Below are 18,799 nucleotides of genomic sequence, written 5' to 3'. Positions count from 1 at the left end.
GTGTCAGACTGGGGTGCCAAGGGCCCACAAGTAACAATGACTTTGGGGGCCCACTTTTCACCTGCATACAAATAATACACTACCCTTGTTCACAAATTTACCTATATCTCTATATATAATAAACTGGGCAGTTTGGTTGATGAATGATGAGATGCTGTTTTTTTCTGTACACAGTAAATCATGTGAATTATGCCAAGTACTACCCACATAGTGGGGTTGGGGGCCCATGTCTGCACAGGGGCCCACCGTGGGATTCCCCTGTTCCCCTATGGGCCAGTCCGAGCCTGGATCTACCCCCAAAATAGTATCAATGAAAACATCAGCTCAGGGTGCAAAAAGCCTTCAACCAGTCCCAGATCACGAAAATTGGAGATGCTGGAGTCTCGGTCCATTTTTTCTTTCTTACAAACTTTAGATTATTTTTTCATCACTTAACCCCTTGTGACAGAGCCAATTTTGTACTTAATGACTAGGCCAATTTTTACAATTCTGACCACTGTCGCTTTATATGGTTATAACTCTAGAACGCTTTAACGGATCCCTCTGATTCTGAGATTTTTTTTGTGACATATTGTACTTCTTGTTAGTGGTAACTAGTGTTGAGCGATACCTTCCGATACTTGAAAGTATCGGTATCGGATAGTATCAGCCGATATCCGAAAAATATCGGATATCGCCTATACCGGTACCCGATACCAATACAAGTCAATGGGACACAAGTATCGGAAGCTATCCTGGATGGTTCCCAGGGTCTGAAGGAGAGGAAACTCTCCTTCAGGCCCTGGGATCCATATTCATGTAAAAAATAAAGAATTCAAATAAAAAATATGGATATACTCACCCGTCCGGCGGCCCCTGGACCTTACCGATGTAACCGGCAGCCTCCGTTCCTAAGAATGAGGAATTTAGGACCTTCGATGACGTCGCGGCTTGTGATTGGTCGAGTGACCGCTCATGTGACCGCTCACGTGACCAATCACAAGCCGCGACGTCATCGCAAGTCCTAAACTCCTCATTCTTAGGAACGGAGGCTGCCGGTTACATCGGAAAGGTCCAGGGGCCGCCGGACGGGTGAGTATATCCATATTTTTTATTTTAATTCTTTATTTTTTACATGAATATGGATCCCAGGGCCTGAAGGAGAGTCTCCTCTCCTCCAGACCCTGGGAGCCATACACTGGGAACTTCCGATTCCGATTTCCGATATCACAAAAATATCGGAACTCGGTATCGGAATTCCGATACAGCAAATATCGGCCGATACCCAATACTTCCGGTATCGGAATGCTCAACACTAGTGGTAACATTTCTTCAATATGACTTGCATTTATTTATGAAAAAACGGAAATATGGCGAAAATTTTTAAAATTTCACAGAAATAACTTGCATCTGACACAAGTAATAATAAATAAAAGATCTATGAAAATGAACAAATGAAAGTCAGACATTGTTTTTCAACCATGCTTCCTCAGAATTTAAAAATAAAATAAAACTCATAAATAGGCCTGGACAGAAATGATGGTACCCCTGAAAATAATATGACAAAAGAGGCATGATAAATCATGGTGTGTCCACTAACTAGCAACACAGGTGTCTACAATCTTGGAATCAGTGAGTGGGCCTGTATATAGGGCTACAGATACTCACTGTGCTGTTTGGTGACATGGTGTGTATCACACTCAACATGGACCAGAGGAAGCAAAGAAAGGGTTGTCTCAGGAGATTAGAAAGAAAATTATAGACAAACATGTTAAAGGTAAAAGTTGTAAGACCATCTCCAAGCAGCTTGATGTTCCTGTGACTACAGTTGCACATATTATTCATAAATTTAAAAGCCATGAGACTGTAGTCAACCTCCCTGGATGTGGCTGCAGGAGGAAAATTGATGACAAATCAAAGAGACAGATAATACGAATGCTAACAAAAGAGCCCAGAAAAACTTCTAAACAGATTAAAGGTGAACTTCAAGCTCAAGGAACATCAGTGTCAGATCGCATCATCCGTTGATGTATGAGACAAAGTGGACTTCATGGGAGACGACCAAGGAGGACACCATTGTTGAAAAAAAATCATAAAAAAGCCAGAGTGGAATTTGCCAAACTACATGTTGACAAGCCACAAAGCGTCTGGGAGAATGTCCTATAGACAGATGAGACAAAAATGGAACTTTTTGGCAAGGCACATCAGCTCTATGTTCACAGACGGAAAAATGAAGCATATCAAGAAAAGAACACTGTCCCTACTGTGAAACATGGAGGAGGCTCTGTTATGTTCTGTTGCTGCTTTGCTGCATCTGAGACAGGGTGTCTAGAATCTGTGCAGGGTACAATGAAATCTCAAGACTATCAAGGAATTTTAGAGAGAAATGTGCTGCCCAGTGTCAGAAAGCTTGGTCGAGTCGCAGGTCATGGGTCTTACAACAGGATAATGACCCAAAACACACAGCTAAAAACACTCAAGAATGGCTAAGAGGAAAACATTGGACTATTCTAAAGTGGCCTTCTATGAACCCTGACCTAAATCCTATTGAGCATCTTTGGAAAGAGCTGAAACATGCCGTCTGGAAAAGGCAACCTTCAAACACCAGACAACTGGAGCAGTTTGCTCTTGTGGAGTGGGCCAAATACTTGTCGAGAGATGCAGAAGTCTCATTGACAATTACAGGAATCGTTTGATTGCAGTGATTGCCTCAAAAGGTTGTGCAACAAAATATTAAATTAAGGGTACCATAATTTCTGTCCAGGCCTATTTCATGAATTTTTTTAAAAAAAAATTCTGTGGAAGCAAGGTTGAAAAGCAATGTCTGACTTTCATTTGTTCATTTTCATAGAATTTTTTTATTTATTATTACTTTTGTCAGATTCAAGTTATTTCTGTGACCATTGTGGATATTTCTGTCATAAAACGAGGGGTACCAACAATTTTGACCACGTGTGTATGTCACACAAAATAGTTAATAAATAACATTTCCCACATGTCTACTTTACATCAGCACAATTTTTGAAACAATTTTTTTTGTTAGGAAGTTATAAGGGTTAAAAGTTGACCAGCAATTTCTCATTTTTACAACAAAATTTACAAAATCATTTTTTTAGGGACCACATCACATTTGAAGTCACTTTGACTGGTGTACATGACAGAAAATAAACAAAAGTGACACCATTCTAAAAACTGCACGCCTCAAGGTACTCAATCCACATTCAAGAAGTTAATTAACCCTTTACGTGTTTCACAGGAACTGAAGCAATATGGAAGGAAACAATGAACATTTAACTTTTTTTTCCACAAACATTTTACTTCAGTACCAGTTTTTTTATTTTCACAAATGTAAAAAAAGAGAAAAAGAACCACAAAATTTGTTGTGCAATTTCTCCTAAATACACCACTACCCCATATGTGGGGGTAAACCACTGTTTGGGAGCACGGCAGAGCTCGGAAGGGAAGGAGCATCATTTGACTTTTCAATGCAGAATTGGCTTGAATTGAGATCGGACGCCGTGTCGTGTTTGGAGAGCCACTGATGTGCCTACACAGTGGATATCCCCCACAAGTGATCCCATTTTGGAAACTAGACCCCCCAAGTGAACATGGTAAAAAAAAAAACTTGTGGAATTGCACTTTTTTTTGCAATTTCACCGCACTTGGAATTTGTTTCCCATTTCCCAGTACACTATATAGTAAAATCAATGGTGACATTCAAAAGTACAACTTGTCTCTCAAAAAATAAGCCCTTACAAGGCCAAATTGATGGAAAAATATAACGTTATGGCTCTGGGTAGAAGGGGAGAGAAAAACGAGAACGTAAAAATGGAAAATCGCCAGGTCATGAAGGGGTTAACTAAGTTACTTTCTTAGAATATGTGAACTATGCTGAGTGGTTTAGTGGTTGTCAGTAGTTGCATGTTCCAACCTGTGCTGAACTGCCCACTTAAGTAGAGGTATAAAACCCCCTAAACTTGGTTCACTCAACAGGACTAATCGTTCTAAACGTGTTGGTTGTTTATGGAGGGTATTCACTTAAATTTTTTGGAAAGTATGTATATTTTTTCACTTTTTTAATGGATTAAATGATAAAAAGAAGCAATAGAGAATTCTTAACTAATCAATTTAGTAGCGGATTAAATAAAATGCGAATTTTTTTTATATATAATGGAAGCTGGATCCTTAACCTTTCTTGGACATACTGTATCTACTGTACCAAAAACGCCATGCAGTGGCGTGCTTTCTGGGCCTCCCCACTGACTGGATTGAATTTGAAAAGGGTGAGCCGGATCATTTTGTTTATTTGAACTTTAGAACTGATTACACAACATTACCTGTCAGAAAATTGTCCATGTTTGTCTCTAATTAATTAATAATACAACAACCATTTTTTGCATGCCTTCACATTCAGGGAGTGGAAATTTGCATTCTGCATTCTATAATGTCGTTATTACAGCTCAATGGGTTGATATGTATTTGATTTTGACAATGCTAGCTTTGGAATTATTCATTAAGGAGGCAGCTGTGATTTCTAAAGTCAATTATATATACTGCATTTTCTCAAAGGGAATCTGTCACTTCAAAATCACTCCGTCCTTAACTTAAAGTTATAAATCAATAGTGCTCTTAGACATAAACAACTTTGTTAAATATCTTATCAGAGAAGTTTGCTTTTTTCTCCATCAGGACTAATCATTCATTCTCAAAATGCTCAATTTACAGGTAAAAACATGGAAGGAGCTCTGCTTCCAGCTTCTCCCCTGCTACCTCTAAAAAAAATGATTCAGTTGCAGCTGCCATCTCCAACGTAGAGGTAGCAGGGGAGGAGCTAGAGATAGAGCTCCTCCCTGTCCTGCATACACAGAATCTTTTCAGTAACACCTGTCATCTCCTAAATCAGTAATGGGAAAGTCTGTCCTCACTGAATATAGATTTTACCTCAGAATTGAGCATGTTGAGAGCGAATGATCAGTCCAGGAGAAAAAAAGCAGATTTCTCTGAATAAGTCTATCACAAAGTTGCTTATTTTCATGTGTACTATTGATTCATGAAGATAAAATTAAAATGATGGCTATACTTTAAGCCCATTGTCATATAAAGAATTTAGTTGTGACGGCACTGTTGCAGGATATCCCAGGGCTAGGGGGTCCTTCCCTATCCTTAAAGTTAGGGATGCCCTAGCTATCCCTGCTTCCTGGATTACTTCTAATGATGAAGATGCCAGGGCCATATGCCTTGCTGAGAACCTAAATCAGCCCTTATTTGTCTCCTCCCCCACCCAGGGAAGTACTAAGTTGTAGTTGTATAAGAATACACAAACCAGACTAACAAGGGAAGATGGACAGGGATAAATTAGAATACCAATCAACAAATATGCAGTCACAAACAGCAGAGTGGAACACTCGGAAGTAAAGTAAGGAAAAACTAAATAGGAGAGGATGAGGAAATGCTCATAGACTAATCACCAAGTGACAGTCTTCTAAACAACTCTCCAAACACCTCCTCAAGCAACCAACTAAAACTCCAATACCAGGCAATATGAAAATAACACTGGCAATCCCTGATTGCCAGAGGTGAGTATATTGCAGAGGGGAGTGGTCAACACTGAACAGCTTGAGAATATCAAAGAAGAAAAAGTCCAGGAGCTCTCAACTGAATAAATTAACCCTCATACTGCTAGCAAAAAGCTGCAATGTTTAATATGATGGTGAGGTGCTTCTAATTAGTGCAGGAGTACATAAAATCAGACACTGCAGTCTTCTGGGCCCTTTATGTCGCAGTATACCTGAGACAGACCCCCTTCTAAGAGAGACCTTTGGAACTTCAGGGCCATGTCTATCAGGGTGTGCCATGTGAAAGGACCAGATCAACTTGATTACATGGACGTCAGATGCTGGTACCCACATTCTCTCTTCAGGACTGTAACCCTTCCAGTGTTCCAGATGCTGAAAAGACCAATGAACCATGTGAGAATCAATGATCTTAGCATTCTGAAATTCCAAATTCCCATCAACAGTAACCAGAGATGGTGGTGATGATAGTTTAAAGGACATAATATATTTTTGAGTAGAGACTGGTGAAACACATTATTTTTCTGTCATGCTCACGCCCTGACTGGTGGGCGTGAGCGAGGGGGTTTGTGGCCCCACTGTGCCACAAACCAGACTACCCTGGAAGGGGCGTGACTATGACAGCTGCCTTGGTCTTCTCTGGAGCCTCTGATGGTGAGGTCAGACTTGTGCGGCAGGCAGCTGTCAGGTGCTACTGCAGGGTGGTGTCTGGCTGTGGCTGCTGATCCCACTTGGAGAACAGGAACACTAGGACAGGTGCAGGCATCAGGCAGGACTAGCAGATGAGCACGGATGAAACTCAGAGGAGTAGGCTGAGACAAAGGGCTGGCAGAGACACAGGACTGGCAGGAATGGCAGAGACACAGGGCTGGCAGGAACAGCAGAGACACAGAGCTGGCAGACATGGCTGAGACACAGGGCAGGTTGGTGTGGTGTATTAAGGAACAGGTAGGGACCTGTACACACAGGAGGTGCAGGTAGGGAAACAAGCAGGAAGGATTGAAGTATGAAGGAACAGGTTGGGACCTGTTCACACAGGAGATGCAGGTGCAGAAAGAAGCCGGAAGGAAAGGAGTATGAAGGAACAGGTTGGGACCTGTTTACACAGGAAGAGAACCACAAGGCTGCAGATAGGAGTGGTAGAGCAGCAAGAGATAGAGCAGCAACAGAAGCTAAGCAGAGCGGAACTGCAAGGAATGCGGAGAGGAGCTGCAGCAAGAGATATCTACAGCAGCAGGAGCAGAGCAGAGTAGAACGGAGCAGAGCCGCAGGAGTGCGGAGCAGAGGTAAAGCTGCAAGAGAACGGAGCACAGGCAAAACCACAAGAGCCGCAAGAGTGCGGAGCAAAAGCAAACAGAGAGGACACAAGGAAAGACACAGCAGGGAAAGAAGCCACAGACAAGGAGACAGAGGTAGGACAAAGTTCAGACAAGGTAATGGAACAAGACAAAGTACAAGAACAAAGACACAGGGACCAGGATATTCTGCATCCTGGAGGGTCGGACAACAAGATCAAGGCAAGGCTAGAACAGAAACACTGAGACCAGGATATACAGCCTCTTGGAGGGCAGACAGACAAGATCAAGGCAAAGATAGGAATAGAACCTCCAGAGAAGGAGGAACACAGAGCAAGGCCTGGCCGCTCAGACGCAAAACACTAACTGAGTTAACACATTGCACAGGCCCAGTCCACAGGGTGGAGCTGCCCTAAATACTGGAGTCCTCTTGGTAATTGGTCAGGAACACATTAGACAGGTGCGCCCTGATTCTATAAGAACCAGAGAGTTTTGGCGCACAGCCAGGAAGCATGCAGAGAGCAGACAGAAAGCAAGAGACATAGAGCATGGAGCCGGCAGCAGACAGAGACCACAACATGACCTGGAGCAGTGGGTAAGATGGTGTGTGAGAGATGAGAGGCCATGCCGTGATGCCAGCAGAGTTGTTTCAGTTTCCTAAAAGTGGGTGGCAAAGCAAGGATTGACGACAGCGACAATCTTATGAGGACCGATGAACCTGGGTCCCAGTTTCCAAGAAGGAACCTTCAACTTAATGTTCCTCAAGGACAACTACACCAACTCATTAACACACAAGTCTGGTCCCATCAAACTTTTCCAATCAGCCACACTTTTATATTTGACCCCCATCCTCTTCAAATTATTCAGAGAATCCCTTGCCACACAGATGTAATGAAATGATGATGAAAACTTCTGTGAGTGTAGAGGAAGCATTTGCTCTGTATGAGACCCCAGTTTCCCCCGAGGCAGCTATGTATCTAGATATCCATGTGGACCACCATGTTCACCAGAGACATAAAGCGACACTCCAATTTTCAGAGGGACTGGGGTCAAGGAAATCTAGGGCTGAATCAACCAAGGAACCTCTGCAGTTGGGGTGACATCTTGTTTAATTGGTCCTCCTGCAGCTCGGCATAAAAGGGGAGTATGTTTTTTTCTGTGGTGGGAAGGGTCATTTTGTGGGTATTTGTTCCTCCATACATAACTGCAAACAGCTGCTGTAAAACTAAAGAGCCCAGGTTGCAGGGAGGTTAGGAACCCAGGTTTACATGTTTCCTTTGTAAGTAGGTCACAATTTCCTTTTACCATACAAGAACCATCTTGGCAAGAGTAAGGTAGTTATTTCAGTCTTTTTGGACAGTGGGATGGGGTTTAATCTCATAGACGTCAAGTTTGTCCGGGATCAGTGTCTCAAGCCACATAAATTGTCTAGATCAATACCGATAATCGCCATAGACTCTGCAACCTTGATCCAGGGTTCTTTTACTCAGGTTGTTCAAATGATACATCTTCATGTAAGGGCCATGTACTTGGAACTAATCAATTGTTGTATGCTAGAGGGCTTGCCCTCTCCTGTGGTTCTTGGACTACCTTGGCTTATGCTGCACACTCCTGTAGTGGACTGGCAGACTCGGAAGGTGATAAGGTAGAGCAAGTATGGTCAATGACACTGCTTGAGGCAAGAGAAATTCACTGTACACTCTTTATTTTAGTGATGCAAAAAGTTTATTTGTGGGAATAGGTAAATCCAAAATTATGGCTCTGGGTTGAGCGACAAAGTTTAGACGTTTTGACCCCACCAGGGTCTTTTTTGCTAAGTCGTTTAAGGTGGTTGGAGCAAGAGAAAGAGAGATTTCTTAATAGTAGGATACTGCACAGTGCATGTTTGGTAAGGTGCTATAGTGATGACGCTGGGTTAGGCGCTCCCGCGCCTGTATGGCTGTTAAGCTACTACTAAGAAATCTCTCTTTCTCTTGCTCCAGCCACCTAAAATGACTTAGCGAAAAAGGACCTGATGGGGTCAAAACGTCTAAACTTTATCATTCAACCCAGAGCCATCATTTTGCCTTTACCTGCTCCCACAAATAAACTTTTTGCAGCACTGAAATAAAAAGTGTTCTGTGAATTTCTCTTGCTTCAGGTTTCAGGGATCATGCACCCCGTTACATCTGCACCTCGTAAATCGACCAAGTGCACGCCAATCTGCTCAATGACACTGCTTGGGCACCCGGTTAGCCGGGGTGGATACCCGGTTTCTGCCAGAATACCTGTCTGGCATTGGTGATGTGTTTTCGGAACAGGGGTGTGAAGAACTCCCTCCTCATCGCCCTTACGATTGCTCCATTAATCTTATTGCTGGGGCCAAGCTACCTAAGAGCAGGTTATATAATATTTCTGGTCCGGACAGGCAGGTCATGAAGGACTATATCGCAGAAAGTATGACAAAGGGTCATATCAGACTTTCCTCATTGCCCGTTACATTGGGTTTTTTCATTGCTAAGAAAAAAGGAGTGCTACGCCCGTGCCTAGATTTTCTTGAACTTAATCGAATCACGGTCTGGGATCCATATCTTCTGCCTCTCATTCCGGACCTATTGAACCAGATCGTCAGGGCAAAATGTTTTTGAAACAAGACCTCAGGGGGGGAATATCATCTCATTCGAATTAAGGAGGGGGATGAATGGAAGACAGTCTTTAATACACCAGATGAGCACTATGAAAACCTTGTGATGCCATTTGGGATGACTAATGCTCCATCTTTCAGCACTTTGTAAATGACATTTTTTGCTACCTGGCAGGTACATATGTGGCCGTCTATCTTGATGACATATTACTTTAATTTATGTTTGCCTGTCCTCAAGACATTTCAGGTACATGTCAGGCAGGTCTTACAAATATTTAGGGTCTATAAATTATATGTCAAACCAGAGAAATGGGTGTTTCCGTTTAGGAAATACCTTTTCTGGGTTATTACTTATCATTCACTGGTTTTCATATTGATCCGGCAACAGTCCAGGCGGTACTGGATTGGGATCGTCATGAAAACTTAAAGACTTCACAAAGGTTTTTAGGTTTTGCAAATTAACGTAAGATTATCAAGACCTTTTTGGTAGTGGTCAAACCTTTATATGACCAGGAAAGGGACAGACTTTTCTAAATGGTTCAGTGTATGGTAGTGTTGCATTTGATTCTTTACAGAATTGTTTGTGCTTCTGCCCCGACTCTAATATAGCCTGATGTCACTCAGCAATTCATTGTAGAGGATGACACATCTGAAGTTGCTGTGGGAGCTATATTGTCGCAGGGTTCATCTACAAGTAAATGGTGTCCGTGTACATGCTTTTCAAAGAAACTGTTGTTTGCTGAGAAAAACTATGACAATAGTAATAGGGAACTCTTGGCAATAAAATGTGCTTTTGAAGAATGGTGAAACTTGCTGAAATAAAGAAAGGCCTACTGAATGAATTCTATCATCTGGAAAAGTATATTTTATGTATAAAGTGCCAGCTAGCATAATCTGTGTTGACTGATCTCATTACATTGATTTTCAAATGTTGGCTTTAGCATAGATTAAGATCATACATGTCATGGTTGGAAAAGCTAGATGGCATTGAGTCAGAGCGAGGAACTGGTATAGTAACATGAAGGCTGCAGGACCGCCTGTGTCACATACAGCTAGTATGCTAGTGTTGCTGTCATGTGACCACGTGTGGATTAAACTAATTGCTGTTGTTTTAATTAAATATTGCATCCTGGCCACACAGAGCCTATTGCCACACTCTGGCAATCAAAAAAGTGATGAAGAGTCTCTTTGGCATGCTCATGCACTATGGCGTCCTATAATCTGCCAATTATTATGCTGAGATCCATCAGTGGGCTTTAATTACCACTTACCATCACACTTGAGAGTGGGTAAACCTTTTACTGTATGACTAAAAACCAATACACTCCTTGAGGAAACTGGTAATTCCGTTCCAGATAAGTAAAGCCAACCATTTAAAAAATAAATCCATATTTTATGTGAATTTTACCCTCTGAAAGTTGTACATTATTATTCAGATGAATCTTTCTTGTAATTATGTCTATAACTGATTGCCAAAAAGGTAAGGGTTCCAGCTTCCAGTGTATATAAAAACATCAGATTTTATTTAATCCAATACAAAATTGATTCTTTATTGCCCTGTTTGTTATTACTTTCTATTTATATTAAAAAAAAGTGTTTATTAACCCTTTCATGACTCTAGACGTATAGGTACATCCAAGGTCATATACCTCTCTTTGATACGGGCTCCAGCGCTGAGCCTGCATCTTTCCCGGCACATGACATCTGATTTGATTAGCTGCCATGTGCCTCTAACAGTCACGGGTGGAATCGCTATCCTCCTGACCAGAGGCGTAGCTAGGGTTTTGGTCCAGGGGGGCGAAGCTTCTGAGTGGGCCCCTAACAAGGTAACCTTGATTACAACTCGATGACGCCCCCTAATAGTGGAGGAGAACCTCAGCAGATGACCACACTGTTACTGAAGATAATCTCTATATAACGACCAACATGGATATTACCGCCATATGGTCAGTGGTAGATAGTGATACTAGCCCTACAGAGCATATAACAGATCACAGCACAGTTACAGATAATCTCTTACCATTGACGTTCTTTATGATGGAGTCGTCACTTTTCCTGTCTTTTCCATCTGGCCCAGACCGACATGACAACTTCTTCCAGCTACAACTCGTCTGCAGAGAAACCAACAAAGACACGTTTCACTTCTCATATTCCAGCCCCATCACCATCTACTCCCAACCTGCACAAACCCCTCATCCTGCTGATACCCCAATACTGAGCCCCTGCTGCCGTATGTGTCCGTATTACTGCTCCTGATACCCCAATACTGAGCCGCTGCTGCATGTGTCCCTATTACTGCACCTGATACCCCAACACTGAGCCGCTGCTGCCGTATGTGTCCCTATTACTGCACCTGATACCCCAATACTGAGCCGCTGCTGCCATATGTGTCCCTATTACTCCACCTGATACCCCGATACTGAGCCGCTGCTGCCGTATGTGACCCTATTACTGCACCTACTCTGTGGTTCTCTGTACCCTCTAAATTCTAAAGCACCCCTCTATATTATAGTAATGCCGGGTTCAAGTGCCCTAGAAAACAGAGCCCACATTTTGCCCTTTTGAAATTAATAATACCCTCTGTGTGCCCCTTTGATAGTCACAGTAACCTGAGTTCCCCTATTACAATAAGTGCCCACTTTACATTTAACAATGTCCAGAGTCTCCCTCATGTACATGTCCCCTATACACAGTATAATGCTCCCTAACTGTATAGTACCACCCACACAGTATACTGACCCCTTAGTAGCCTTCAAACTGTTTGATGGCTCCAACACTGTAATCCCCACACTGTATGATGGCCCCATAGATAACTTCCATATAGTATAATGTGCCAGATAGTCCTCAATATAGCACAAGGCAGCACCCCTATAGGCAGACCCTGTAGTTTAAAGCAGCAGCCCTCATAGGCAGACCTGTAGTATAAGGCAGCACCCCCCCAAAGGCAGATCCTGTAGAATAAGGCAGCACTCCCCCCCATAGGCAGATCCTGTAGAATAAGGCAGCACTCCCCCCGTAGGCAGATTCTGTAGAATAAGGCAGCCCTCCCCCTATAGGCAGATCCTGTATATAAGGCAGCACTCCCTCCCCTATAGGCAGATCCTGTATATAAGGCAGCCCTCCCCCCTATAGGCTGATTCTGTATATAAGGCAGCACTCCCCCCCTAGGCAGATACTGTACAATAAGGCAGCCCTCCCCCCTATAGGCAGATACTGTACAATAAGGTAGCACTCCCCCCCTATAGGCAGATACTGTACAATAAGGCAGCACTCCCCCCCCTATAGGCAGATACTGCACAATAAGGCAGCACTCCCCCCCTTAAAGGCAGATACTGTACAATAAGGCAGCACTCCCCCCTATAGGCAGATACTGCACAATAAGGCAGCACTCCCCCCCTATAGGCAGATACTGTACAATAAGGCAGCACTCCCCCCCTATAGGCAGATACTGTACAATAAGGCAGCACTCCCCCTTATAGGCAGATACTGTACAATAAGGCAGCACTCCCCCCTTATAGGCAGATACTGTACAATAAGGCAGCACTCCCCCCCATAGGCAGATACTGTACAATAAGGCAGCACTCCCCCCATAGGCAGATACTGTACAATAAGGCAGCACTCCCCCCCCCCTTATAGGCAGATACTGTACAATAAGGCAGCACTCCCCCCCCCCCTTATAGGCAGATACTGTACAATAAAGGCTGAGTCACACATAACAATATCGTTAACGTTATCGTTGCAACGTCACGCTTTTGGTGACGTAGCAGCGATCCCGCTAACGATCTCGTTATGTGTGACAGCGACCAATGATCAGGCCCCTGCTGGGAGATCGTTGGTCGTTGGGGAATGATCAGGAGGACCATTTTTTGGTCGCTGATCACCCGCTGTCATCGCTGGATTGGCGTGTGTGACGCCGATCCAGCGATGTGTTCACTTGTAACCAGGGTAAATATTGGGTTACTAAGTGCAGGGCCGATATTTACCCTGGTTACCATTGTAAAAGTTAAAAAAAAAACAGTACATACTCACATTCTGATGTGAGGTTAAAACTGCTTTCGGCAGGAGCGCTGCTAATGCACGCGCTCCGGCCGAGAGCTTCCCTGCACTGACTGTGTCAGCGCCGGCCGTAAAGCAGAGCACAGCGGTGAGGTCACCGCTGTTACTGCCGGCGCTGACACATTTTTTACTTTTACAATGGTAACCAGGGTAAATATCGGGTTACTAAGCGCGCCCCTGCACTTAGTAACCCGATGTTTACCTTGGTTACCCGGGTGCTGCAGGGGGACTTTAGCATCGTTGAAGACAGTTTCAACGATGCCGAAGTCGTTCCCCTGATCGTTGGTCGCTGGAGAGAGCGGTCTGTGTGACAGCTCCCCAGCGACCACACAACGACTTACCAACGATCACGGCCAGGTCGTATCGCTGGTCGTGATCGTTGGTAAGTCGTGTAGTGTAACGGTACCTTAAGGCAGCACTCCCCCCCTTATAGGCAGATACTGTACAATAAGGCAGCCCCCATAAAAACACAGTAAATAAATACTCACCTCTCTAACTCCTTGTTCCAGCGGTGCTTCCTGCTCCTGCTCCCGCTCATCTGACAGCAGGCACTGGGCTGTGACGTCATCGCGCCCGCTGTCAGACGGTGTGGGGGATGATGGGGGAAGGAGCGCAGCGCTCCTTCCCTCATCACTGCGGTGAGCTGTATCGGCTAGATGCCGATACAGCTCACCATGCGATGACGGGCGGGGGGGCCCACTGCTGGCACCGGGCCCTCCTCTCGCCTGCTCAGGGGCCCCATAGCGGCAGAGCAGGGAGATCGATTCTCCCTGCTCTGTCGCAGATGCAGCTACAGTGGCGTAGCTCCCGGTGGGCCCCCTCAGAGCGCTGGGCCCGGGGCGATGGCCCCCTCTGCCCCCCCCTAGCTACGCTACTGCTCCTGACAATAACTGACAGAAGAGTTGCACTCGGCGGAAGAACGTGATAAGAGACGCCCAGCAGCATCCATGTCACATGATCGTGGGGCGCTGATGGGTTGTCATGACAGCCGGGGATATGCAGAAGACCCCCGTGTTTGTCATTGCAGATCTTCTATGAATGCCGGCCAGTGGCTGGCGTTCATATGAGATAATGATTTCTACCACACATTCAAAATCAAATAATAAAAAAAATAAAAAATACACATATTTAGTATTGCCGCGTTCAAAAATGTCCTATTTATCAAAATATAAAATAAATGCATCGGATCGATAAACGGTGTGACAAGAAAAAAATCAAAAAGAAAGAATTATGTATTTTTGGTCACCGCAACATTGCAATAAAATGCAGTAACAGGGTATCAGAACATCGGATCAACCCAGTGTCAGACTGGGGTGCCAAGGGCCCACAAGTAACAATGACTTTGGGGGCCCACTTTTCACCTGCATACAAATAATACACTACCCTTGTTCACAAATTTACCTATATCTCTATATATAATAAACTGGGCAGTTTGGTTGATGAATGATGAGATGCTGTTTTTTTCTGTACACAGTAAATCATGTGAATTATGCCAAGTACTACCCACATAGTGGGGTTGGGGGCCCATGTCTGCACAGGGGCCCACCGTGGGATTCCCCTGTTCCCCTATGGGCCAGTCCGAGCCTGGATCTACCCCCAAAATAGTATCAATGAAAACATCAGCTCAGGGTGCAAAAAGCCTTCAACCAGTCCCAGATCACGAAAATTGGAGATGCTGGAGTCTCGGTCCATTTTTTCTTTCTTACAAACTTTAGATTATTTTTTCATCACTTAACCCCTTGTGACAGAGCCAATTTTGTACTTAATGACTAGGCCAATTTTTACAATTCTGACCACTGTCGCTTTATATGGTTATAACTCTAGAACGCTTTAACGGATCCCGCTGATTCTGAGATTTTTTTTGTGACATATTGTACTTCTTGTTAGTGGTAACTAGTGTTGAGCGATACCTTCCGATACTTGAAAGTATCGGTATCGGATAGTATCAGCCGATATCCGAAAAATATCGGATATCGCCTATACCGGTACCCGATACCAATACAAGTCAATGGGACACAAGTATCGGAAGCTATCCTGGATGGTTCCCAGGGTCTGAAGGAGAGGAAACTCTCCTTCAGGCCCTGGGATCCATATTCATGTAAAAAATAAAGAATTCAAATAAAAAATATGGATATACTCACCCGTCCGGCGGCCCCTGGACCTTACCGATGTAACCGGCAGCCTCCGTTCCTAAGAATGAGGAATTTAGGACCTTCGATGACGTCGCGGCTTGTGATTGGTCGAGTGACCGCTCATGTGACCGCTCACGTGACCAATCACAAGCCGCGACGTCATCGCAAGTCCTAAACTCCTCATTCTTAGGAACGGAGGCTGCCGGTTACATCGGAAAGGTCCAGGGGCCGCCGGACGGGTGAGTATATCCATATTTTTTATTTTAATTCTTTATTTTTTGCATGAATATGGATCCCAGGGCCTGAAGGAGAGTCTCCTCTCCTCCAGACCCTGGGAGCCATACACTGGGAACTTCCGATTCCGATTTCCGATATCACAAAAATATCGGAACTCGGTATCGGAATTCCGATACAGCAAATATCGGCCGATACCCAATACTTCCGGTATCGGAATGCTCAACACTAGTGGTAACATTTCTTCAATATGACTTGCATTTATTTATGAAAAAACGGAAATATGGCGAAAATTTTTAAAATTTCACAGAAATAACTTGCATCTGACACAAGTAATAAAAATAAAAGATCTATGAAAATGAACAAATGAAAGTCAGACATTGTTTTTCAACCATGCTTCCTCAGAATTTAAAAATAAAATAAAACTCATAAATAGGCCTGGACAGAAATTATGGTACCCCTGAAAATAATATGACAAAAGAGGCATGATAAATCATGGTGTGTCCACTAACTAGCAACACAGGTGTCTACAATCTTGGAATCAGTGAGTGGGCCTGTATATAGGGCTACAGATACTCACTGTGCTGTTTGGTGACATGGTGTGTATCACACTCAACATGGACCAGAGGAAGCAAAGAAAGGGTTGTCTCAGGAGATTAGAAAGAAAATTATAGACAAACATGTTAAAGGTAAAAGTTGTAAGACCATCTCCAAGCAGCTTGATGTTCCTGTGACTACAGTTGCACATATTATTCATAAATTTAAAAGCCATGAGACTGTAGTCAACCTCCCTGGATGTGGCTGCAGGAGGAAAATTGATGACAAATCAAAGAGACAGATAATACGAATGCTAACAAAAGAGCCCAGAAAAACTTCTAAACAGATTAAAGGTGAACTTCAAGCTCAAGGAACATCAGTGTCAGATCGCATCATCCGTTGATGTATGAGACAAAGTGGACTTCATGGGAGACGACCAAGGAGGACACCATTGTTGAAAAAAAATCATAAAAAAGCCAGAGTGGAATTTGCCAAACTACATGTTGACAAGCCACAAAGCGTCTGGGAGAATGTCCTATAGACAGATGAGACAAAAATGGAACTTTTTGGCAAGGCACATCAGCTCTATGTTCACAGACGGAAAAATGAAGCATATCAAGAAAAGAACACTGTCCCTACTGTGAAACATGGAGGAGGCTCTGTTATGTTCTGTTGCTGCTTTGCTGCATCTGAGACAGGGTGTCTAGAATCTGTGCAGGGTACAATGAAATCTCAAGACTATCAAGGAATTTTAGAGAGAAATGTGCTGCCCAGTGTCAGAAAGCTTGGTCGAGTCGCAGGTCATGGGTCTTACAACAGGATAATGACCCAAAACACACAGCTAAAAACACTCAAGAATGGCTAAGAGGAAAACATTGGACTATTCTAAAGTGGCCTTCTATGAACCCTGACCTAAATCCTATTGAGCATCTTTGGAAAGAGCTGAAACATGCCGTCTGGAAAAGGCAACCTTCAAACACCAGACAACTGGAGCAGTTTGCTCTTGTGGAGTGGGCCAAATACTTGTCGAGAGATGCAGAAGTCTCATTGACAATTACAGGAATCGTTTGATTGCAGTGATTGCCTCAAAAGGTTGTGCAACAAAATATTAAATTAAGGGTACCATAATTTCTGTCCAGGCCTATTTCATGAATTTTTTAAAAAAAAAATTCTGTGGAAGCAAGGTTGAAAAGCAATGTCTGACTTTCATTTGTTCATTTTCATAGAATTTTTTTATTTATTATTACTTTTGTCAGATTCAAGTTATTTCTGTGACCATTGTGGATATTTCTGTCATAAAACGAGGGGTACCAACAATTTTGACCACGTGTGTATGTCACACAAAATAGTTAATAAATAACATTTCCCACATGTCTACTTTACATCAGCACAATTTTTGAAACAATTTTTTTTGTTAGGAAGTTATAAGGGTTAAAAGTTGACCAGCAATTTCTCATTTTTACAACAAAATTTACAAAATCATTTTTTTAGGGACCACATCACATTTGAAGTCACTTTGACTGGTGTACATGACAGAAAATAAACAAAAGTGACACCATTCTAAAAACTGCACGCCTCAAGGTACTCAATCCACATTCAAGAAGTTAATTAACCCTTTACGTGTTTCACAGGAACTGAAGCAATATGGAAGGAAACAATGAACATTTAACTTTTTTTTCCACAAACATTTTACTTCAGTACCAGTTTTTTTATTTTCACAAATGTAAAAAAAGAGAAAAAGAACCACAAAATTTGTTGTGCAATTTCTCCTAAATACACCACTACCCCATATGTGGGGGTAAACCACTGTTTGGGAGCACGGCAGAGCTCGGAAGGGAAGGAGCATCATTTGACTTTTCAATGCAGAATTGGCTTGAATTGAGATCGGACGCCGTGTCGTGTTTGGAGAGCCACTGATGTGCCTACACAGTGGATATCCCCCACAAGTGATCCCATTTTGGAAACTAGACCCCCCAAGTGAACATGGTAAAAAAAAAAACTTGTGGAATTGCACTTTTTTTTGCAATTTCACCGCACTTGGAATTTGTTTCCCATTTCCCAGTACACTATATAGTAAAATCAATGGTGACATTCAAAAGTACAACTTGTCTCTCAAAAAATAAGCCCTTACAAGGCCAAATTGATGGAAAAATATAACGTTATGGCTCTGGGTAGAAGGGGAGAGAAAAACGAGAACGTAAAAATGGAAAATCGCCAGGTCATGAAGGGGTTAACTAAGTTACTTTCTTAGAATATGTGAACTATGCTGAGTGGTTTAGTGGTTGTCAGTAGTTGCATGTTCCAACCTGTGCTGAACTGCCCACTTAAGTAGAGGTATAAAACCCCCTAAACTTGGTTCACTCAACAGGA

Source organism: Ranitomeya variabilis, chromosome 5, assembly GCF_051348905.1.
Source record: "Ranitomeya variabilis isolate aRanVar5 chromosome 5, aRanVar5.hap1, whole genome shotgun sequence".
Lineage (NCBI taxonomy): Eukaryota > Metazoa > Chordata > Amphibia > Anura > Dendrobatidae > Ranitomeya > Ranitomeya variabilis.
Note: the sequence above shows the minus strand (reverse complement) of the source record.